Here is a 13468-nt window from a genome sequence, read left to right on the forward strand (position 1 = left end):
TTGCAGAGGGTCAAGCCCTGTATATAAAATGGTGTAAATTTGCGTATAAACTCTGCACAGCCTCTCATATACTTTAAATCATCTCTAGATTATTTATAATAACTAATACTATGTGAATTCTATGTAAATAGTTGTAAATATAATATAAATGCTATGTAAATAGTTACCAATGTATGACAGATTTCCAGTTTTGCTTTTTGGGAAATTTCTAGAATTTTTTTCCAAGTTTTTTCCATGAATCTGTGGATGCGGAACCTCCTCCCCTAACCCCCCAGGATACTAAAGGTCCACTGTACTGTGATCAGTGTTGTAGCCGAAGGGCAGAAGGGGGAGATAAAGCTGCAGAGGGTGGCAGGAACCAGTGTTGAGGGGCCTTGTGAGGTAAAGGAGCTCAGGATTCACTGAGAAGGTAACTGGGACACATGAATTTAGGCCAAGGAGTGTCATCATCATATTTGCATGATGGGATAGAGACGGGATGAGAGAGGGAACAGGATATTAGCTACCTGTTGTAGAGACTGCCATAGCCACCTGACACTCTGCCAAGTATTTTACAGACATTTTCTCATATTTGTTTCTCATATTTGAGGTGAACCCCTGATAAACTCTCATCACTATTCTCGTTTTATATTATGAGTAGATTGAGGCTCAGGGAGATAAGTAACTTCCCCAAGGTCACAGAGTGATAAGTGGTTGAGCTGGGATTTGAACGCAGTGGGTCTGACCCCTAAGTCCTGCTGGTATCCAGGGCTGAGTCATCACCAGGGCTGAGCCATCAAATTGTGGGTGCTACAAATAAGATCTCCAATCCCCTTAGCGACACTCTAAGGAAGGAATGATCCTCATGTCACAGATTAGAAAGCTGAGGCTCTGACAGTAAATACCATCCTCAGGGTCTTGGACTAGAAAGTGGCAGAGCCTACTTTCAAATTCGTGTCTGCCATGTCTTTCCTCCTGGTTTTCACTCTCCAGTGTGAGAGCTCATAGTAAACACAGCTAAGAAATGTTGTTCCTACTTTAGTCTAAAGCAGAAGTGAGCCAAGTTTTTTTTGTAAAAGGCCAGATAATGAGTATTTTAGGTTTCTCAGCCCATATGGTCTTTGCACAGCTACCATTGTAGCTTGAAATCTGTATAGGAAAGGGCATGACTATGTTTCAATACAACTTTATTTACAAAAACGGGTAGTGGGCCATAACTTACTTAACTCCTAGTATGAAACATCTAGAACAAAATCACCCTTTGACCAGTTATAACATTGGTTAAAAAAATTAATTATGCCATCAATTACTTAGCATAACCTATTTAACCATTTTATTGTTCTTGGAATATTTAGAGATTTATCTTTTTCCCTTTTTTTGTCTTGATTTTTGCAAGATAGATAATGTTGTTCCAAAGCCTTTGTTTTCATAGGTTTTTTTTTCGCCTTCAAAATTCACTTCTTGAGATAAATTCCCAGTAGTAAAATTATTGGTTAAAGGGTATGGACATTTTTATAGGTATCTATAAAATTATATTTTCATTTGAAGCATTTTGAATGAATCCCCTCACTCCTTTCATTCTTCCCACACAACCCTACATTTTGGTAATTATTATTAATCATCTTCAAAAATCCCCAATGTTTTGAATGCAGAACTGAAATTAATTGAAATATTAATCTCAATAAGCAAAATGCCACTAGATGAATGAATGGAAGAAATATGCTAAAGAAGAAAATGCTTAGGGACAAGTGGCTAAAATTTGTCATGAACCCCACAAGTTTCTCTGCTTGCCTTCCTCAGTCTTAAACATGTGGGACGTTTTGTTTCCCAGGATTTATCTAATTCTCCTTGAAAATGTTGAAACAAACAGATGTGCACAGTCAAGCCTGCCATTGTCTGAAGAATTGTGTAGCCTGCCTTTGTATGAACAAATTTAAACTCAAAAGAAACAATTTCAGCATCTCTTTGATTTTCTTGAATTTTTAGGGTAGGCATTGTGGTGAAAGAAAAGATTTTTTCCCAGTGAAGAGCTATTTCATAACAAGTCTCAAATAGAGACAAAACATAAATGTCTTATACTATCAAAGAAAAATATATCCAAAAGATTGGTGATGATTGTGCCCTTTCTTAAAACTACCTTCCAAATCTGTGCCTTTCTCTCCACCCTCACTCTTGTCAATAAGGCTCTCCTCTCATGAGATTATTACAGTACTTTCCTATATGTTGTCTTTACCTGTAGGCGTTCCCAATCTAATTATTTCCCCCAAATCCAACCAGATATCTTGCTAAAAACCTCTCCTGATGTGGATGCTCCTCCTCCTGAGAACTCTACTGGTCCCTCTGTGCCTACAAGACAGTCAGAGCCCTACAACTCAGTTCCCACCTACATTTTCTGCCATATTTCTCACCCCTTCTTTTCAATCAATGCCCTCAAAAACTTCATGGAAGTATTTACCTTTTCTTTGATATGTTTTGGCTTTTCACAAACGAACATGAGTATATAGGGCATTACTCCAAAATATCTTGCCAAGGAGTTCACAGAGGGTTCTGGATGACTTGGTACAAACACAAGCTCCCAGACAAACTCCACATCATTTGAATCAGAATCTCAAGGTCAGGAATTAAGATTTTGTTTTGTAGCAAGTTCTTCAGGTAATTCACTTATTCAGTTGGTTTGGGAATCACTACATATGCTGACTCATGTTTTGGAATGCCATTTTCTCACTCCTGGCAAATTTTGGATCATTCTTTAAGATTTTCCCTGCTTTGGGAAGACACCTCTGCTACCCTAAACACAAAATTAATACTTTCTTACTCTTTCCTCTCTGAGCACTTTATCTTCATTCCTTTATTACCGTATGTATTGCACTTTGCTGTTCTAGTCTTGCCATTTTTTCTCTATGAGAAAATGCCCTCTGCGCCAACAGCAACAAGAAAAATGATGTGCTGAAGGTGGGACGAATTGTGCTAGCGGGTTTATCACATGACCATCTCTGACCTAGACATTAGGGAGAAACCCCGGGAAGCTTAAGGGTGAGACAGCCTCTACCCTTGAGGAACTTGTAAGTCCATCCACCTTCCGAGATGCCCTACCGGCCCCATAGGCACGCGGTCCTGGCCCGTAATACCATGTTACCACATTTATAAGGCTTCTTGGCTGACCCTCCTTGTGAAGCATGTGTTTCTGAAGATTTAGACTCTGTATCTTTTTCATCTCTGTATTCACATCACATATAGTGTCTGATTCTCCTGGATTTTGTATGGTTGATAATCTCTGGGATCCAAAAAGCTGACATCAGTGTAACACATTGCTTAAGAGCAGGGGCTTTGGATTCATATCCCAGCCACTGGGCACAATGTGATCTTGAACTGATTACTTAACCTACTGGGCAAAATTGGAATAATAATAATAGTAACACTTATTTAAGTTTTCAGCAGGATTAAATAGGTATGGGCATACCTCTTATCATGTAGCACACAATGAATAAATGTCGGCTGTTCCTAACACTGTGGTTAGTATTTCCGTCCCAGGGGCTCCCCAGGTCTTCTTTGAGGTCAGTCACCTGACTGCTGAATACTGAGGTGTTGCCTGGAATTTCGGTGCCCAGACATTGCTACTGTAACCACCCACAGACATCAGTCATCTTCTAAAACACAGGACCCCGGCAAGGTCCCAGCACCACCCCTCCGCTTGCCCTTCTGCTCCGCCTGAGAGTGGCATCGAGAGTACCATGAAGTCTTACAGAGTTAGGAGAAAAGCGCTCTGCCCACAGCACTGTGCAAACACAAGGCATCGCTATTATCTAGCTCCTTGGCCGGGCTTTAAATTCTTTGCTGGCAGAGACCATTCTGTCACACACACTCAGCCTATTTTTCTTAACTTTAGGAACTTCACAATGAACAAAAAAGTGTGTGTGTGTGTATGAAGAAGTGAGCATGAATTCTCCTTCCCTGAACTGCAAACTTTTCTGGAATAGCGTAGATCATGCTGAGAAAATAAGAACTAACTTGTGATGAAGGCTCAAGTGCTGCCCTTCAGTTTACTGGGGAGGGTCTGCCCTCTCTCTATCCAGTGACCTGAAGCTGCCTCTAAATTAGCTACCTTCTCCAGAACACACATAATACGCTCCCTGTGCAATCTTGAGGCTTCTACCTCTTTCTCAGCTGTGGCTCCTAAGTGGTTTAAAATTTATGGGAGGCAAGTTACTGAACCTTGCTATGAAAAATTTGTTCTTTCTAAAACAAAGGGGGTAAAATACAAACTTTTTTCAAACTAAGATCAGGGTGTAAAATTCCTAATCAGTGTTAGAGAGAGCCTTCACTGTAAGATTTTAAAAAATAAATAAATGAGCCATAGGGCTTCAAATGAATGTCCTACATCTCTGAATATGCAGAGGAAATATGTGTATTTTTCATATGGAAATTGCTTCAGTTTTGCACTTGTCTTTGTGTCTTGGTCACTTGGGGCTGCTACAACAAATTATAGACTGGGGTCTTAGACAACAGAAATTATTTCTCACAGATCTGGAGGCTGAAGTCTCAGGTCAGGGTGCCAGTGAATACCTGTGTGAAGGTGTGAAATTACTTATCCTATGCATGGCCTTGAAATCTTACACACAAAACCAGAATGATAATAGAACCAATCTTACAGGGCAGTTGTAAAGCTTAAACGACTCTGTGCATGTGAAATATTTAGAAAATTGCTTGGCTCTCGATGCTGTTTAAGTGTCAGCTGTAATGTTAGTGTTACTATTAATAGTCTTCCGAAGTTGTTGTAAGACTGAGAGATGACATTATATGAAAAAATGGTGCTTGGAGGATTTTAAACTTCAGTTGATACGATACCATCCTTTCTGATGCCCTTCACTCTACTGTTCCCTCATGGCTAACTCTTCTCTGGTGGATTAAACAAGCAGTGGAGGTGTCAGATGAGTACAGGAGCATTTTCTAGCCTTGCGAATTAGCACGTCCGTGCCTCTCTCCCACCACCATCCAGGCTTGCACAGAGCCGAATGTATTAATTATTTCCTGTACACCCGGCATTTTAGATTTGCATTCTCTACCTCATTTGGTCTTTAGCACAACGTAGTGCAAGAGACATTGTCTTCACCACTTTAGAGATGAGAAAACCGAGTCTCAATGGGTAAAAGACCTTGGCCGAATTTGTATAGAAGAAGTGGAATTTCACCTCAGGTCTTCTGGGTAAACTTCAGAGCCCATGCTCCCTCTGCCACCTCATGCCCTGAGCAAGACTCCTGTGGGTCCAGCTGTCTAGGTGTTTCTATGTATAAACTGAAGGTGTCAATGATCTAGAAATAGGCCATCCATCAGTGGGTGCCATCTGTAGGGCTGTGTCCCAGGGAGCAATGCCTAGTTCCAGTTGAGAAATTCCAACCCTACAGACTCATTAACTCCTCCTTTCCAGGCCTCTCTCCACCCCTGGAAGCGCTTCCATAGAGCTCCATCTAGTGCTGTACAGCGGGGCGAGTCAGCAGGGGTGGGGGATCGAGGCCAAAGCTCGGGCTTCTCCTGGTGGGTTGGTCCTCAGTGAGCCCTCCAGGTGATGCATGATGCCAGATAGCAGTGCTGAAGGACGGGGCACCCAGGGAAGAGGGTAAGTGTGAGTCTGCTTCTCCTGATGAGTCTATATATTCCTCCCCAAACCTAAAAGAAACAGTCTGATTTCACAAATTATACATCTTGTTGCCCAAATAGGTTTTCTTTCTCACCATTTATTATCTATCTATCTATCTATGTATTATTCATTGTTTTTTGTTTTTATTTCTCTACCTTTGTTCATGCTGCTCCCTCATCTTGTAACACTTTTCACACCTTTAAGTCCGACAGTAAATATTCTCAGAGATTTCCTCAATCTGAAGATTATGCTAAGTCGCTGTACTCTGTGTCCATGGGCACTACCTGATTTTAAGAATTACTATGTAGTTGCAGTGACCAAGACAGTACAGTATTGGAAAAATAATCTCAAGTACCCTTGTCAGAAAGAAAACCCGAATCATGGGAAAACATCCCTTAACCAGCCCTCTACTCCACATGCCTTGTTCCGACAGTCTCAAAATGCCTTCCCAGACATGGTTCCCTGGTTGCTGCCGATACCTGCAGCCTGATCCTCCACTGATGAATGATCCTTTTCCTCCTGAATCAAAACCAGTAATTCCTCCAAGTAGGCAGGCTAAAACTTAACCCTAATTGTTGGTCTACTGGAAGCAGTGAGGGAAGATGGAGGTAGATTTTAGGAAGACAAGGACCACCTTCAGAGTCATGGGCCTCTAAGTGAGGTCTTTGCATCACGTGCAGGCAAGAGGAAGCTGCTATTCTCTGGCACTGGGGAGGGAGACGTTTGTGCCATCCAGAGGGCTCGGGAGAGTCTGGGGTTTCAAGGTTCTCAAGCATATCTATCCAGATGCCCCCACGCCAGGCCTCAGAGACCCATTCTTTTCATATTAGAGCACAGAATTTAGTGCAGAATACTTAACTGCAGCTTTAAAATCAGCCTTTTTTGTAATTCTGCTATTTTCACAGTGAGATCCCGATTCTCAGGCAAATCTGTCCTTGGGCTGCAGAAAAGGCTTCTGTAGGTAACGCCACAGACACCTGCTGGACTCTCCCCGCGCTCTAATTTAGTGTCATAGTGAGTCCACCTAGAACCTCCGAGTGTGAGTTTATTTGGAATAAAGGTCCTTGCTGATAAAATTAAAGTAAGGATCTTGAAGAGAAATTATACTGGATTTAGGGTGAGCCCTACGTCTGGTGTCAGGTGTCCTTATGAGAACAGGAAAGGCACACAGAAACACAGGGAAGAAAACCATATAAAGGTGGACCAGAGATTGAAGTTCTGCTGCCAGAAGTCAAGGAACAACAGGAGCAACCAAGAAGAAAGAGGCAAGGAAGGATTCTCCCCTGGGGTCTGTGGAGGTAGTGTGACCTGTCCAAACCGTGATTTTAGACTTCTGGCCCCCACAGCTCTGAAGGAATACATTTTTCTTGTCTTCGGCCATCCGGTTTGTACTGCTTTTTTCTTTTTTTTTTTTTAACATTTTTTATTGATTCATAATCATTTTACAATGTTGTGTCAAATTCCAGTGTTCAGCACAATTTTTCAGTCATTCATGGACATATACACACTCATTGTCACATTTTTTTCTCTGATTTATCATAACATTTTGTGTATATTTCCCTGTGCTATACAGTGTATCTTGCTTATCTATTCTACAATGTACTGCTTTTTATGAAAGACTTAGGAAACTAACACTGCAGCCATCTGCTTTTAGCCTTAGTCATTTTCCTTCTGTGCTTTGATGGTAATAAATAGTGAGCAATCAATTCCAGTTTTTTAAAAAACTAATGACCATTGTCCATGTATGTCTCAGCTATTAGAGATACTGTATAAGGCAATCCACCCTCTTCCACCTTTAACTTACCTGAGTTCATGAAGATCCAGATTTCCACCTGGTATTATTTTCTTTCAGCCTAGAGAACGCCCCTTGGTTTTTCTGGCGGTGCAGGTTTGCTGGGGACGTGTTCCTACCATTTTCCTTCGTGTGACATTCTTTTTATTTCACCGTTTTCTTGTCTCTATGGTTTCTGATGAGCAGTCTGTGTTAATTCAAATCATAGTTCCCTGTATGTTATGTTTTATTTCTCTGTTTTTAAGGTTTTCTCTTTATGTTTGGTTTTCAACCTTCGACCGTGATACATGGTGGTGATGTACCTAGGTGCTTCTAAGCCATAGTGATCAAGTGGAAAGTGAAATAAACCGGAAACAGCTGTAAGCTACCGGGGGGCAGTGTTAAGTTGGCTCCCACAGCGACCGAGCCCAGTGGCCTTGTTGAGAAAATTTACCACCCAATCCATTGGACAAATGGGATCTGTATCTACAGGGTAGGAAATGTGATTTCCAGTATGTTTGTGGTTTATCATTGCTAAGTGGCTACTCTCAGTATGAAATATATAAAAAAGAGGTATAATGGAAGGGGCCTTAGACCCTGGATCTCATTCCAGCTCTAATGCCCATTAACACGGGCAAGCCGCACTCCCTCACTGGGCTGCCAATTTCTGTGCATAAATCTGGGGGCTTCTAATAGGTAACGGCTAAGTACTTTTTTCTTCCCATGTTCCTCGGACTTTTTAAGTCTGCAAAGTACTCAACAGCACAAAACGACTGGGTATCTTTTGCCAATATCTCTTATAAACCCACATTGCTGCATTGTGCTCCTTAGCTGCTGATGAAGGAAAGTGGAGAGTTCATCTTCCAACCAAATATAAAATTAAGTCATCTCTTCACTGAACTCCTTGACCATGTTACTCTTGAAATTAAAGGGTCTATCGTATCCAGCCTCCCCAGATGGATTTGTGGGGTTTTTTTTTTTCTCTTTCTTGGTGGAGTACAATCTGTCCCTACATCTGATTTTTTTTAAACAGTTAAAGATGTGCTCCTTGTGTAAACAAACTCTTGTAGCCTTAGTAACAGGAAACACAGCGACCCAGGCAATGATGAGCTTGGGCCAAGAGATCTTTTTAATCTGAACAAGTCTATACTTCTGCTATTTTGGTTAGTTTTAATTTCTGTAGGAACTTTTGGTTCGTTTAGATAAAGATATAGATTAGTAGACCTATGATTTTTATTGCAAGTTTAAACTTGTTTAAAATCAGATGAAACTGAAAATGTTAAAGTTGCCTCAGAGATCAGTTCCCCTGATTGGCTAAGACAACTATAGCCCATGATACTAAAATGAGTGCACCAGCGGAAGGAGATGGAAGAGTATTTACTGATGGCTTGCTAAGTGCCAAGCCCCTTTATATGTGCTACCTGACACTTTTAATCAGACAATGATATAAGATAGTTATGTTTATTTGTACTTTAGAGATTAAATTAAGGCTCAAAGATATTAAGTTACTTGCTCAAGGTCACAGAGTATAGCTTACAAGCTGTTGTGTATAGTTTATACACTGTGGAGGCAGGATTCAAACTCAGCTCTCAATGACTCCAAAGTATCTGTTTTTCTTAGTGGGCCATGTTGCTTCCTGCTACACCATAATATATTTTTATAGAAATAGGCTAGAACATAAGCTTTATGATTCCAAGATAAATGTTTTCCCATAAATTTTATTGTTCCTCCTTCTGACTCTCCTTTCTTAATCTCAGAGTGAATTTCTCTGAAGATAATGGAAAAAGAGACATTGACAATGGTTAATACTTTTTGAGAGACCATTAGGTACCTGTGATTATATTAGATGATAGATTATTGTATTTATTACTCAAATGGTCCTTTAAGTTTAGTGTCATTAGCGTTCTTTTACGCAGATGCAAAACTAAGGCTTAGAAAAGTGAAATAATTTGCCAAATGACACAGAGAAATTGAATATCAGAGTCAGAGCTTCAACCTTCAGCCTTCAAATTTAAGGGATTACTTCGATGCATATTCACCCATGTGTGTTATAGTTTACTTAAAGAAAATGCACCAGACTTAAGTTTGTAGTTAGATGAGTTTTGACAAATATGTCTTCATCCATGCAACTACCATGCCAATGAAGATGTAGAACATGTCTGTTATTCCAGAATGTTCCATCATTCCCATTTGCAGTCAGACCTCAATCTCAGACTCAAGAAATAACTGACATATGTTTCAGCAGATTCTTGCCTGTTCTAGAATTCTGAGATCTTTACCTGTGCCACTTTGGCTTCGATATTGTATTGTTTCTTTCCAGAAGTTTTATGGTTGTAGCTTTGTACTTAGAAAATGATCCATCTTGAATTCTTTTATGTAATGGGTAGAGTTGTCCTAGCACTGTATTTTGTAATGACATTCCTTTCCTCATTAAATTGTATTTATATTTTTTTTTAGAAATTAATGAACTCATCAATGTTTTTCTACTTCATGACTTTCTGTTGTATCCCCTTGATCTATTATTTAACCTCACACCAGCACCACACTCTCTTGACTACTGCAGCTTTAAAATAAATCTTTAAGTCAAAAGTTTAAATCTTTTAATCATTTTCTTTTTCAAGGATGTTTTCGCTTCTAGGACCTTTGAATTTCCGTATACATCCTCAATGTTATCTCTACTGAAGGTCAACTTGCTAGTTAATTAACTAATTCATTCCTTTTTTTTTTCACAAATCTGAGTGCCTACTATGTGCCAGGCACTGTTTTCATCCCCTAGCACTAGGGACATAACGGTGAAGAGAATAAGTCCCCAAACCAATGGACTGAACATGTTAATGATAGGAATAAACTTGACTAGAGGACCTCATTTCATTATTTCTCTCCGTAAGAATCCCCATGTTTTGAGAAATTTTGGTTTCCAACTGCATTGAAACATCCAGTTTCGGTTGCATCCAGTCTGCCAGACTGGATGGCTTTATAACAGTGGAATCGGCAAATTCCACTGACTGAATAAAATGTGGCCAAGTTTATCCTTGGCGGGGTCCTAACTGGGGACTCGCTGCACTAGAGAAAACAGAACCTTTGACTCCATTTAAGGTGAGACTTCCCTTAGTTTTAGCTCTTCCTCTAGTTCTGAGCTAGGACATTTTGCCCAGATTCAAATATGGCCCTTTTATTTCTGAACTTTGTAGCCCATCTTGTTTCTGGAGGGTCTGTCTTGCAGGGTCTCCAGATAAACCCATATGCTGGACAGGGGACTAGAAGGTTTACATAGTTTGCATCACCATCTCGCAGTCATTCTGTGAGATAAGGAACGGGAGACCCAGAGAATGTATCTTGCCTAAGGTTACATAGCTAATGAATGACAGAATTTATGCTGCTTCCCGTTGTACTGCCTTCACATTGCTGTTGATCACATCCTGGAGTCCCATCCAACCCAGCAACGCGTAATCATAGCCAGTTGACACAAGACCAGCCCAGGACTGAAGCCTGATACCTCCAATGCTGGCGGCAGGACACACAGCAGCTTTCACCTCAGAGAAAGAATAATTCTTTTCCCCGCTAACCCTGACTTGGCCTAGTTTGGCCTGTCTCCTCATTGTTACCCTTTCGCTCAAGGTGCTGAGTCAGAAGGTTATCGCTCAACACGTCCAGGCAGCTCCTACACTGGGTAGGAAGCCGTTTCAGATGAACTCTTCGGTCCCCTTCAACACAGATGCTTTGGTTATCCTGTGAATAAGACGTTGTTCCAACGCAAGCCAAAAACAAGTGTTTTTGGTGGTCAGGAAATGGAGAACTTGGTGTGTGCTAACGTGTCAGGCAGAGAGACAGGTGTGAATGTTTTAGTTTCAAGTATATGTTGTAACCTTAGAGAGATGTAAATCTGGGTGTGGTTGAAGCATAAGAGCTTCCTCTTGGCACTTTGCTATTTTGTGGAGTCTTAACTAAGAGAGTCCACTTCTCTATAAGCCTCAACTCCCTCATTAGCATGTGGAAGGGGTTAAATTAGATGAGCTCTGAGGTTGCTCCCAGTTCTGCATTCTAGAATTGTATTATTTCATTGTCTCTCCCCTCCTCCTTCCCTCTCCATCTCCCTGCCTCTGCCTGCTTTCCTGCCCTCTACCATGAAACATGTCAAGATGATATCATTAATTAAAATCATCCCACATAAAGCCATTAACAGCCACATGTGACCATTTAAATTTACATAAGTAAATCTAATAAAGAAGGAGTTTTGCTCTGGACCCCCAGAAGCTCTTCTTGCATTTTAGGGATGACTTCATCAGTCTCTCCAGAGCAATTTATGGATATGAATGCATCCCAGAATTTTAAACATGTATGCAAGTGCACAAAAGATGGTCTGCCTTTATTATATTAATGAGAAGTCACAGATTTAAACTATGAGCTTCCCCAAAGCAATCCAAATGGTACAAATTGACACATTTATCTGTGGATGGGAGATATAAAGTACCAGTCTTGGAAACAAACAAAAGATCAGTCTTAATTTTGCTTCTTAATGGTGTGTCACCTTGGGTATACAACTTAATCTCCACTGACTCGCAGTTATTTTCATTTGCAAATGTCCTGCGTCTGCAACGAACGTGGAGAGAGAGGTCTGGGAGAGGACCTATCCGGAGCTGGCTCAGAGCAGGCATCAGATGTTTGTGGCTGTGACTCCAGGCCAGGTTGTGAGATGTATTATTATGCAGTCTCCCACCATCAGGCCTGTCTCCTGCATGTATCACTCCGCCCTGAGCTATTCTCTACAGCACCCCCCCCTCCACCGGCCACACACCACGGCACGAATATGGTGCAAAGGCAGCTCAGACTCAACGTCAGACGGAGAAGCAGGCAGCCGTGCGACCTCACAACGCAACTGCCTAGATTTTAATTGGGGTAGTCCCTCCTTTGCCATTATATTGCCCTCCCTTTGCAGCTACTGAGTAGCTGACAGCCTTTTTCTTGGCCATTTCATCAGATTTACCTGTTCTATGGACTCCCAAAGCCTGGCCACACATACTCACCAGCTCAGAAAGTAGTCTGGAAAAGGAATGGCTGCTAACGGGATTCCCGTGGTTGCAGCTGATTATAATCTATTTTATTATGCCTAGAAGCCGCTGTTTTCCCACTGGGGCTCTCCAGTCCTCATACAGATACACTCTGCCTTCCTCTTACAGTAACACTCAAAGCAGTACAGGAATTAAAATCCGTGTAGCTCATACAGACGTTACTGCTGTTCACATTTCATGTGAGCATGGACTCACTTCGCCACCCACCCCCCACCTTGATACAACAAGCTTCTACTTCTTTTTTTGTCCCTATTAAACACCACACTATTCCCACTGCACTAGTTACGCCTGAATGTTGAGGGTAGGAGTTGTCTGTTCATTTGTGTATCTCCAGCATCTGGTATGGACCCTAACACAGAGGATGATGTTGAAAGAAAGAGAAAGACAGAGAGGGGTTGGGGGAGAAAGAGAAAGGAAGAGAAAAACATAGGAAACAATTAATAAATGCTTGAGTTGCAAAATGACTGGCTCAGAATCATAGAGCTAGTCAGTAAAAGATCCAGATCATTTGGTTCTAAGCTTCCTAACGTGAGCCTGAGTTCGGATATAGTTTCCTCTAGGTTTAGGGAATTTTTATGAGAAGGTTTAAACCCTAAAAGAATCTTCACCTGGATAGAGTCTATTCAACTCAATCGATAAACAGTGATGCGCTTTACTCTGGGAATACATGGATAGCATGGCTGCTGCTCCAGCCCTCTGGGAGGTTAGTAATGTCGAAGGTCATGCAACCCTACACACATCAGTAATAAAATGCAAAAAAAAAAAGGAAAAAAAAAGATGTGTGTATGCCTGATACAGAGTCAGCAGCACGGAAGATGTATAATCTATCATGAGGCCATGCCTGGAGAGGGTGTTTAAGCTGTATTGTAAAAGGTCACCAAAGTCTATCCAGGAAGATAAGGGGAATGCGGGTGGCAGGAAGGAGAGGGAGGGATACGATGCTGTAGGGGCAGCATGGCCATCATGGGAAAACAAAAGCAGATTTTGGGGAAGACAACGTTGTTAGAGCATAAA

The sequence above is a fragment of the Vicugna pacos genome, chromosome 25 (genome assembly GCF_048564905.1).
Source record: "Vicugna pacos chromosome 25, VicPac4, whole genome shotgun sequence".
NCBI lineage: Eukaryota > Metazoa > Chordata > Mammalia > Artiodactyla > Camelidae > Vicugna > Vicugna pacos.